We start from the raw sequence: 11829 nt of genomic DNA on the forward strand, positions 1-11829 counted from the left end.
CATATAGAAGGTGTTTGATGAAATGCTAGATGGCTTTGGGCATTTTTGGAATTTTAAAAAAAATTGTGGTGAGGTACTGATGCAAGACAAAGGCGATGGAAAAATTTCAGAATTTTTGGAGAGGTTTAGAATAGGTTTTCAACAAGTTATTTGAATCCAATTCAAATTTCATTTGAATGAAATTTGAAAATTTTGAACAATGGATCAGAATATGCTAAATATGTCAAAAATGTTTTTTTATATGATGTTTTTTTTCATATATGTATTCATTTTTTTATTTAGGTTGTTAATTAGTAGATATCAATTTTAGGTTAGTGTAGAGGAAAAAGTAAAATAAGGAAAAGGAAGAAAAGAGGAAGAAGGAAGAAGAAGAAGAAGAAAAGGAAGGAGTGGAAAAAGGAAAATAAGAAGAGGAAGACTTCTTTTTTTTTCTTCGATCTTCTCCTCTATTTTGTTCATGGATATATGCTAAAGAAAATGAGGGGGGTGATAGATGATGATGAGGGGTCGAGAGTGGGACGAGAGGTCGAGAGGTGTCGAGGGGAGAAAAAATATGTTATCAGGGACGAGGGTCATCGAGGGGTCGAGAGAGGGACGAGGGGTCGAGAGAACTAAATAAGAAGAAGAAGAGGAGAGGAGAGGAAGACGAGGAGAAATAAATAAGAAGAAGAAAAAAGAAGAAAAAGAAGAGGAGAAGAAGAAAGGAATAGTGGAGAAGAAGAGAAAATAGTTTCTCTTCTTCTCCACTATTCCTTTCTTCTTCTCCTATTTTTTTTCTTCTTTTTTTTCTTAGACACGTGGGGGGGTCGAGAACGTCGGACATTCATGAGAGAGGCGAGGAAGAAGGGGAAGAAGAGGGAGAAGAAGAGAGGAAGAAGAGGAAGTCTTCTCCTCTATTCTTTCTTCTCTTCTTTTTTTCTTCTTCTTCTTCCTATTTATTTTATCGGGAACGAGGGTCGTCGAGAGGGTCGCCGAGCGGTAGAGGAGAAACCCTAAATAGAAAGTATCGTCGGTGTGAGATACATGTACCGTCGGTGTCGGACACTACACCCACATCCCACAAGTGGTGCGGGCTTCGACGCCCACGTCACTTGTGGGACGTGGATGTAGTGTCCGACACCGAAGGCCACATGTATCTCACACCCACGATACTTGCTAGCTATTTAGGGTTTCCTCTACCGAAAAGAAGAGGAGAAATAAATAAGAAGAAGAAAAAAGAAGAAAAAGAAGAGGAGAAGAAGAAAGGAATAGTGGAGAAGAAGAGAAAATAGAATATATTCTATTTTCTCTTTTCTCCACTATTCCTTTCTTCTTCTCCTATTTTTTTTCTTCTTTTCTTCTTCTTCTTATTCTTCTTCTTATTCTTATTAGTCGGAAGTAGAGAGAGGTTTCCTAGTGTCAAAGTATTGAAGAAATCCATGCCTTCATCATTAGCCGGAAGTAACCAGGGCATGTTGGTACGAAGTTCTGCAAAGTTGTTTTGGAATGGAGTCCCGGATAGAATAATCCGCCTTTTGGTACGAATTCAGCAAAGGCCTTCCAAATAGCGATATTCGGAAGGCTCTTGCTGAACTTTGTACCAAAAAGCGAATTATCCTATCTGGGACTCCGTTCCAGAACAACTTTGAAGAGCTTCGTACCATCATGCACATGTTACTTTCGCCTAATGATGAAGACACGGTTTTGTTGAATCCCTTGACACTAGGCAACCTCCCGACCCCTCGGCGATCCTATCGAACATGAGAGGAAGAAGAGGATAAAAAAAGAAGAGGAAGAAGAAAAAAAAGAGGAGAAGAAAGAATAGAGGAGATCTTCTCCTCTATTCTTTATTCTCCTCTTATTTTTCTTCTTCCTCCTCTTTTTTTTATCGGGAACGAGGGTCGTCGAGGGACATAGATGTAGTGTCGTCGTTGTCGATATATACCCCCTCCCGATAGCTTACTATGATTAGGTAGCTAGTTCTACGTTTGGCACTAATATATCCATCTGTCATGTTTGAATAATAATTGCCATGTTGTAAATATTTGTAGAAACTATGGACACCGCCCTAGACGAAGCAACAAAAGAAGCGTTGTTGAGGGACATAATCGCAGAAGTAAGTGATGCCATCTCGTTGTTTCTCAATGAAACCGATGGTCTGGAAGGAGAGGGTGAACAAGCTGGCTACGGTGACCTAATGCCGGTGCAATAAGAAGAACATGAGGACGGCTCCGGTGACCCAATGCTGGTGCAAGAAGGAGACCGTGATGACGGCTCCGGTGACTGAACCGAGTCCGGCCAGGTATATATATTAGTTAAGCCTATGCTGACTAGCTGATTGATGCATTCATTGTTTGGGTATGTACACATATTAATTAAGTCTTTGTTCTTTTTTCTAGCCATCCGAATCGAGCACAACTTCGGTAAAGAGACGAGGCCCGAAGAAAAAGTTGAGCTCGGATGAAAAGTTTGAGATCATAGCAATCACGCTCGACGGTCAACCTATTGAACCCCTCCAGACAAAGAGCACATTTGTTGCTCAGTGTGGGGTTCTGGTTAGGGACAAGATCCCGATAAGCATCCAGCAATGGTTTAAGCCGGCTACAGAAGACCCTGAGGTGTCTTATGTCAATGATATGCAGAAAAATGATCTTTGGACTGAGCTGAAGTCAAATTTCACCCTACCGCCTGAGGATAATCCGGAGAACCCAGTTAAAGAGAAATTAATCAAGTCTTTTGCTCTGAAGAGGATGGCAGAACTATTCAGGAGGTGGAAGAAAGAGTTGAATAAGTTTGTCGAAAATAATGAGACACCAGAATTCAAGGGCAGATATGAGAAGATCAGAGATCACTGGCCCGCATTTGTGGCCCACAAGACATCAGAAAAGAGTAAGAAGATGTTGGCGACAAACAAGCAAAATGCTGCGAAGAAGAAGCTTCACCATCGCACGGGGTCAGGTGGCTACCTCGTAGCCCAGTCTAAGTGGTCCAAGACTGAGAATGATCTGGTTCATAAAGGGATCGAACCAGAGACAATTAACTGGCCAGACCGTTGCCGGACTTGGTTCTTCGGGGCTGGCGGAACACTGGACCCTGTAACAGGGAAGTGCATTTGGACGAACGATCAAATGGACATACCAGTCAGTAAGCTTAAGCAGTATATCGAAGCAGCGCAGGAAGGGATGTTCTTTCCAGACAGAGAGAACGACGAGCTCACAATGGCCCTCGGGAATCCTGAGCACCCTGGACGGACACGAGGCACGCCAGGCTCCATTCTGTGGAAGGTTGGGTTTCCGGACGCAAGCGCTTACAAATCCCATGAGAGGAGGAAAAAAGTGCAGCAGACCCAAATGCAGGCGCTGCAAGCAAGGGTAGACGCGATAGAGGAACGAGAAGCAAATCGCAGAAAACATACTGCCGAAGCCTCCCCCAAAGCTACCCCGCCATCTCAGCGCAGAAGCAGCGTGGCTTCCACCGAGCTGCTTCAGCCAGAGCATGCCTTGACGGCTCCTGCCAGCTATCCCGTGGATGCTATAACGGAGTCTCAAAATTGCCACCTTATGACGCAATGGATGAATTTGAAGGTCAAGGCGGCTGTTGGCTCTGTTTATCCTACTGAACCCGGCGCAACTTTTCACTGCCGGCCGATTACAGAAGGATATGCTAGGGTGATGGTGGATGAGATAATGGAGGGATTTGAGGACCTCCAGCTTGACCACCCTACCGGTGAAGGGAGACTCGGATGGGGTCTGCTCTGAAGACTCCATGCCTATGGCGGAAGGAGCTCATCAACCTTCCGAACTGGACGCCACCGCCTCCTCCTCCTCCTCCGGCGAGTCAGGGCACTCCGCCTCCACCGCCTCCTCCTCCGGCGAGTGACGATCAGGGCCCTCGGCCGGCTCCTTCTCCTGCGCATGGCGGCACTCCGCCTCCTTCTCCGCCTGCGCCGACGCGCCCCAGCAGCCAGCCTCCTCCTTCTCCGCCTCGTCAGCAAGGGCGGAAGAGACCTGCCGCCGCTCCAGCTGCTCCGGCGCGTCGTAGTCCTTCTCCTCCGCCTCTTAAGCAAGTAAAGAAGACAACCGCTACGTCTGCTCGGTCGGCGTCTAGCAGTACAACCAGAGGCGGGAGGACATACAGATTCGGTACTTCTCTGAACACTCCAGAGAAGTTACCATATGAGAGGACCCAGGAGGAGAACGCCGAGATCGTGCGAGAAGAGGTGAAGAAATTCTTTGAAGGGGTGAAAGCAAAGAAACATCCACCTCCGGAGGAGAAGGTAGATCGGGTGAAAGTGAAGCGCACTCTGGCTGCCCTGACAAAACCACCGAAGTCTGATCCGCCGAAAGGAAACTATGACCGCATTATTGGAAAGGAATTTGCCGAAGTGGAGCGGTCGGGAAGTACTGTCAGTGATCAAAGGCTGAAAGAATGACGAGCTGGGAAACAAATTGCCCAGCTCGGCGAACAAGCGAAGCAATCGTGCCCCCCGCTCAAGGTGCCTAGCCACAACGTCGATAATGATCCGAGGATGGTGCCCGGTTATAGCAATCTTGCAGATTACCTGCCCGATGAAGTACATTATGAACCCATGGAGGTGCAGATACAAAGATATGAGTACGGGAAGCCTCTCGTCAAAGATGAAAGATCTCTACGAACGATGATGCGAAGATTGCATGATTGGGACTTGAAAATCTGCAGAGACTCTGAGGGGAGGAGTACTTTGTATGTGAAATTAAAAAGGAGCATGACCTCGTTGGAATTGATCTGTTGCCTGTTCCATTTGAGGAGTTCTATCAGTTTTTCAATCAATTGGCCCTCGATAAAACAACGGTCGCCTGCTACTGTCTGTAAGTATAGTACTACTTCTGTCATTAAGTTTCTCTATATAGCTTAGCTCTTTCATTGCATGTATTTATAATCATCCTCACTATATTATGCAGATTGAAGATTGCCGAATTGAAGAAAAGACAAGTCGGTGATATTGGGTTCATTAACACATATCTCATAGATGCAACTCAGGTTAAACTTCATGCCGCAGCTACCGAGGCCAGCTTGCTACGATCGTTCGTAATAAATCAAAACAAAGATATAATACTCTTTCCTTACAACTTCAGGTGAGTGTTACTGTCTTGTGCGTATTCGGTTTCCCTTATATATTAGTCAAGGTTATAGTAATGTAATTCATGAGTTAAGCATGTGTGTGCAGTTTCCACTTTATTCTCCTAGAGATTAAGCTTGAGCAGGGAGTAGTAACCGTCTTGGACTCTAAACGAAAAGATCCCAAGGAGTATGCGGACATGACTGAAATCCTCAAGAAGTAAGTTAAATCGATCATTATCCACCATATCAGCAACTTTGTTCATTTCCTGATATCAAGTAATTGTTTTCTTTGTCCGGCAGGGTTTGGAGAAAATTCACCAAAACAGTTCCAGGACTGCCGAAGGAGCTGGAATTTAGACACCCGAAAGTAAGTACTATAGTAGCATGTTCCGCGCATCTCCTAGTGATTCAAGCGCTAGTTTCATCAATACCATTTAGCATTCTTGCTTATCAGTTTGATTGACCTCTATTTCTTGTAAAGTGGTTGTGGCAGGAACAAGGGAATGATTTTTTTGGATACTACATCTGCGAGTCCATCCGCCACACGACCTGTGAGCGGGGCAGGTACTCTAACGAACAATATGAAGTACGTAAATAACAACATTCACAATTTTATTTTATTACCATCATTTGTGTTGAGTTTCATTCATTTATATATATATATATGTATTGACCCCCTTCTTCAAATTAGATGTTTCGGAAGCGGGATGAACTCCTAGCACCAGCTCGCATGCGAGCAATTCAAGAGGAATTGGCGACATTCTTTCTTGACCACGTGATCCCTGAAGACGGAGAATTCTATGTGGACCCTGAGTCCGTATGATTATATTTGTAAGAGATAATTATTGTATATATGTAGCCGGTAGTGTCAGATAGATATACGAGAACTTGTTGTTCGACCAATCTCTCAGAGAAGGAGAGGTGGTCGATATCACTTCTCTCTATATATATGCATATATGTTCATGACGATCTTCTGTTTCCTCCGTTTGCTTACTAGCTAGCTAGCGTGTCTAGTCCTCTCTATATACGTATGTATAGTACGTAGCGTCGACCAAGCACGGACATAACAGAGGACACTTCTCTCTATTAATTATAACTAGCTAACACAATATATGAAACACCTAAATTAACCCCCCAAAACCCCCAACCCCCCCCCTTTCAAAAAAAAACAAAAACCCCAGCCACAGAAGTGCTGACGCGTGGATGCCTATTGGTCCTGGTTGGTGCCACCAACAGGGACCAAAGGGTCTCCTGACGGGGCTCTTCGCACTGCCCACGTGGAGGGCCTTTAGTCCCAGTTCTGGATTGAACCGGGACTAAAGGGGGGAGGTATTAATACCGACACTTTAGTCCCGGTTCCTGAACCGGGACTAAAGGCCCTTACGAACCGGGACTATAGGCCCTTTTTCTACCAGTGATAATAAACGGAATGGTGGAAAGTTTCATGGCAATATATCTCGGAATGGCTATGGAAATGCCATAATAGGTAGGTATGGTGGCTGTTTTGAGGAAGGTATATGGTGGGTGTATGATACCGGCGAAAGGTGCGCGGTATTAGAGAGGCTAGTAATGGTGGAAGGGTGAGAGTGTGTATAATCCATGGACTCAACATTAGTCATAAAAACTCATATACTTATTGCAAAAATCTACAAGTTATCAAAGCAAAGTATTACGCGCATGCTCCTAGGGGATAGATTGGTAGGAAAAGATCATCGCTCGTCCCCGACCGCCACTCATAAGGAAGACAATCAATGAATAAATCATGCTCCGACTTCATCACATAACGGTTCACCATATGTGCATGCTACGGGAATCACAACTACTCAACTAGCACAACTTTAATATCACCATCTTCATATCTCAAAACAATTATCAAGCATCAAACTTCTCATAGTATTCAACACACTCATAAGAATGTTTTATTATTATTCTTGAATACCAACAATATTAGGATTATTTAAGCAAATTATCATGCTATTTAAGACTCTCAAAATAATCTAAGTGAAGCATGAGCGATCAATAGTTTATGTAAAACAAATTCACCACCGTGCTCTAAAAGATATAAGTGAAGTACTAAAGCAAAACTATATAACTCAAAAGATATAAGTGAAGCACATAGAGTATTCTAACAAATTCCAAATCATGTATGGCTCTCTCAAAAGGTGTGTACAGAAAGGATGATTTTGGTAAAATAACAAATAAATACTCAAATAATACAAGACGCTCCAAGCAAAACACATATCATGTGGTAAATAAAAATGTAGCTCCAAGTAAAGTTACCAATAGAAGTAGATGAAAGAGGGGATGCCTTCCGGGGCATCCCCAAGCTTTGGATTTTAGGTGTCCTTAGATTATCTTGGGGGTGCCATGGGTATCCCCAAGCTTAGGCTCTTGCAACTCCTTGTTCCATAATCCATCAAATATTTACCCAAAACTTGAAAACTTCACAACACAAAACTTAAAGTAGAAAATCATGTGAGCTCCGTTAGAGAAAGAAAACAAAAGACCACTTCAAGGTACTGTAATGAACTCATTATTTATTTATATTGGTGTTAAACCTACTGTATTCCAACTTCTCTATGGTTTATAAACTATTTTACTAGCTATAGATTCATCAAAATAAGAAAACAACACACGGAAAACAGAATCTTTCAAAAACAGAACAGTCTGTAGTAATATGTAGCTAGCACAAGATCTGGAACCCCATAAATTCTAAAATAAATTGCTGGACGTTAGTAATTTATCTATTAATCATCTGCAAAAATAATTAACTAAATAGCACTTTCCAAATAAAAATGGCAGCAGTTCTCGTGAGCGCTAAAGTTTCTGTTTTTTACAGCAAGATATCAAGACTTTCCCCAAGTCTTCCCAACGGTTCAATTTGGAACAAACACTAATTAAACACAAAAAGACACAACCAAAACATATGATAGATAAATTATCTATTACTAAACAGGAGAAAAAGCAAGGAATAAAAATAAAATTGGGTTCCCTCCCAACAAGCGCTATCGTTTAACGCCCCTAGCTAGGCATAAAAAGCAAGGATAGATCTAGATATTGCCATCTTTGGTTGGTAATTTTTCAATGAGGCATCTACCATCCTTAGGAATTTCTTTATTTTTAGTTATTATAAAACTTTTAGGCACAAGATCGAAAAATTTATTTGTAACAAATGGTTCCTTAATGATAGCAACAAGATTGGGATGAATACTTATAGATTTTAGATCTGCAGTTTCCTTACTAGAGGATTCACCCTTATTTTTAGGAACATACATAAGCTTGGAAATTTTAGTAGGAGGACTTGGAGTATTCTTTATGGAAGAAAAAGCGGTTCCCAAGTTGGTGATGATACCCTCAAGTTTATCGATTCTATTGTAATCATGATTTATTTTCTCATTAACTATGGGTTCCTTCTCTTTAATATTTTTCAAAGTGACTCCTACTTTAGATCCATATTGAGAGATTCGGTTGTGGATCTTTTTATCCAAATTTTCAATTGACTCTACGGTAGCAACCTTATTTTCAATAATTTCGAGCCTTTGCATTACATGCTCCAAAGTTAATACAGTTCCATTAACCAAAAGAGGTGGTGAGCGAAATAAATCTATCATAGCATTATAAGAATCAAAAGTGTGGCTACCCAAGAAATTCCCTCCGGTAATGGTATCAAGGACGTATCTGTACCAACGAGCAATGCCTACATAAAAATTGCGAAGAAGAACGGAAGTAGATTGCTTCCTGGTAGATCTATTTTGAGCATTGCAAATTCTATACCAATCGTCTTTTAGATTTTCTCCCTCCCTTTGCTTAAAATTTAGAACTTCATTCTCGGGAGACAACGGAGAATATAGAGGACTCGCCATAACGACAAGCAAACGGAAAAGAGGCAAACGGAAAAAGAAAGGGAGGATATAGAGAGAGAGGGCGAATAAAACGGCAAGGGTGAAGTGGGGGAGAGGAAAACGAGAGGCAAATGGCAAATAATGTAATGCGGCAGATAAGGATTGTGATGGGTACTTGGTATGTTGACTTTTGCGTAGACGCCAGAAGTGGCTCATTGTTGGAAGTCAAACCTTGACTTGCACCAACCTCCCTGGCAATGGCGCCATAAATTCTTCTTGCTACCTCTTGAGCACTGCATTGGATTTCCCCGAAGAGGAAAGGATGATGCAGCAAAGTAGCATAAGTATTTCCCTCAGTTTTTGAGAACCAAGGTATCAATCCAGTAGGAGGGTGCGTGCGCGTCCCCTAGTACCTACACAAAGCAAATAACTCCTTGCAACCAACGCGATAAGGGGTTGTCAATCCCTTCACGGTCACTTACGAGAGTGAGATCTGATAGATATGATAAGATAATATTTTTGGTATTTTCATGATAAAGATGCAAAGTAAAATAAAAGAAAAGCAAAAAAGCAAAGGAAATAACTAAGTATTGGAAGATTAATATGATGAAGATAGACCCGGTCGGCATAGGTTTCACTAGTGGCTTCTCTCAAGAGCATAAGTATTCTACGGTGGGTGAACGAATTACTGTTGAGCAATTGACAGAATTGAGCATAGTTATGAGAATATCCAGGTATGATCATGTATATAGGCATCATGTCCGAGACAAGTATACCGACTCTTGCATGCATCTACTACTATTACTCCACTCATCGACCGCTATCCAGCATGCATCTAGAGTATTAAGTTAATGAAAACAGAGTAATGCCTTAAGCAAGATGACATGATGTAGAGGGATAAATTCATGCAATATGATAAAAACCCCATCTTGTTATCCTCGATGGCAACAATACAGTACGTGCCTTGCTGCCCCTACTGTCACTGGGAAAGGACACCGGAAGATTGAACCCAAAGCTAAGCACTTCTCCCATTGAAAGAAAGATCAATCTAGTAGGCCAAACCAAACTGATAATTCGAAGAGACTTGCAAAGATAACCAATCATACATAAACGAATTCAGAGAAGACTCAAATCTTGTTCATAGATAGACTTGATCATAGACCCGCAATTCATCGGTCTCAACAAACACACCGCAAAAACAAGATTACATCGAATAGTTCTCCACAAGAGAGGGGGAGAACATTGTATTGAGATCCAAAAAGAGAGAAGAAGCCATCTAGCTAATAACTATGGACCCGAAGGTCTGAGGTAAGCTACTCACACTTCATCAGAGAGGCTATGGTGTTGATGTAGAAGCCCTCCGTGATGGATACCCCCTCTGGTGGAGCTCCGGAACAGGCCCCAAGATGGGATATCGTGGATACAGGAAGTTACGGCGGTGGAATTCGGGTTTTGGCTCCGTATCTAATCGTTTGGGTGTACGTAGGTATATATAGGAGGAAGGAGTATGTCGATGGAGCCACAGGGGGCCCACGAGGGTGGAGAGCGCGCCTAGGGGGGTAGGGTCCAAGTCTCTCCTTTGTTTCTTAACGTAGGGTCCAAGTCTCCTGGATCATGTTCGGTGAGAAAATCATGTTCCCGAAGGTTTCATTCCGTTTGGACTCTGTTTGATATTCCTTTTCTTCGAAGCCCTAAAATAGGCTAAAAACAGCAATTCTGGGCTGGGCCTCCGGTTAATAGGTTAGTCCCAAAAATAATATAAAAGTGGAAAATAAAGCCCAATAATGTCCAAAACAGTAGATAATATACCATGGAGCAATCAGAAATTATAGATACGTTGGAGACGTATCAGCGCTACTGCTAAATTCGCATCAGTAGCGCATTTTTCTTGAACGCACTACTGCTAATTAGTAGTAGCGCTTCTTTTTGTGCCACGCTGCTGCTAATATTCTGTGTATAAGGTTTTCCCTAGTAGTGATAGTTATTCATATGAGAGCCACTCAACATTTTCATCATGGTCTTCTCCTTGGTAAGACTCGAATAAAAAGAAAAGAAATTTAGAGAAACACACTGAAATATTTTTAGAGTTTTTGGTTTTCTTCAACACGCGACAAAAACGAGAAAAACTATTTACAAGGGAAAGCTCCTAACAAGCAAAAGAAGAAAAAGGAAATCTTTTTGGATTTTATTTTTAGTACTACTACTAATCATGCATAGAAAGTAAATTACCGCAACTATTTTTTTTGGTCTTCTAAAGTTTTTCAAACACACAAGAAGAAAGCAAGAAAATAAATCTAAGCATGGATGATACAATGAAAAAGTGTGAACACCGACAAATAGGATGGTATGTGAACATGAATATAATGTCGGTGAGAAACACATACTCCCCCAAGCTTAGGCTTTTGCCTAACTTGGCAGTCGATCAGTAGCCTGGAGGGTAGTAGTCAGCGTGGTAGCTCGCAGAGGCTCTCGGTGCGGATGCCTCAACACGTCGTGCCGCCACCACTACTGCGTTATGAGCTCGGGCCTCTCTCTCAAGAAAAAATATCTTCCCTTGCTGTTATAATCAAACAGAGCAAGCGCAGGCAAATATCTGTCCACAACATGTGATTGGTTAAACATCAGATTATAAGTGAAGTCATGAATCCTTCCTTTAAGGATTTTATGCACTTTTAAAGCATCAAATCTAAATACCGAGTGGGTAGGATAGGATCAAAGGGCAAAGGTGAGACACCCAGCCCTCGTGCTAGACGTGTGGCATAAATTCCACCATAGAAAAAGCCACTTTTGGCGTTATGCTGAAGTCTACGTGCAATAATCTCTCCAAGGTTATAATTTCTTTCACTAGTGAGAGCGGTGTGAATGAGGCTCAAGTCTGGTGCACAAAGTATGCTACAGTCTTGCTTT

This window comes from Triticum urartu, chromosome 5, assembly GCF_003073215.2.
Source record: "Triticum urartu cultivar G1812 chromosome 5, Tu2.1, whole genome shotgun sequence".
In the NCBI taxonomy this organism is placed as follows: Eukaryota; Viridiplantae; Streptophyta; class Magnoliopsida; order Poales; family Poaceae; genus Triticum; species Triticum urartu.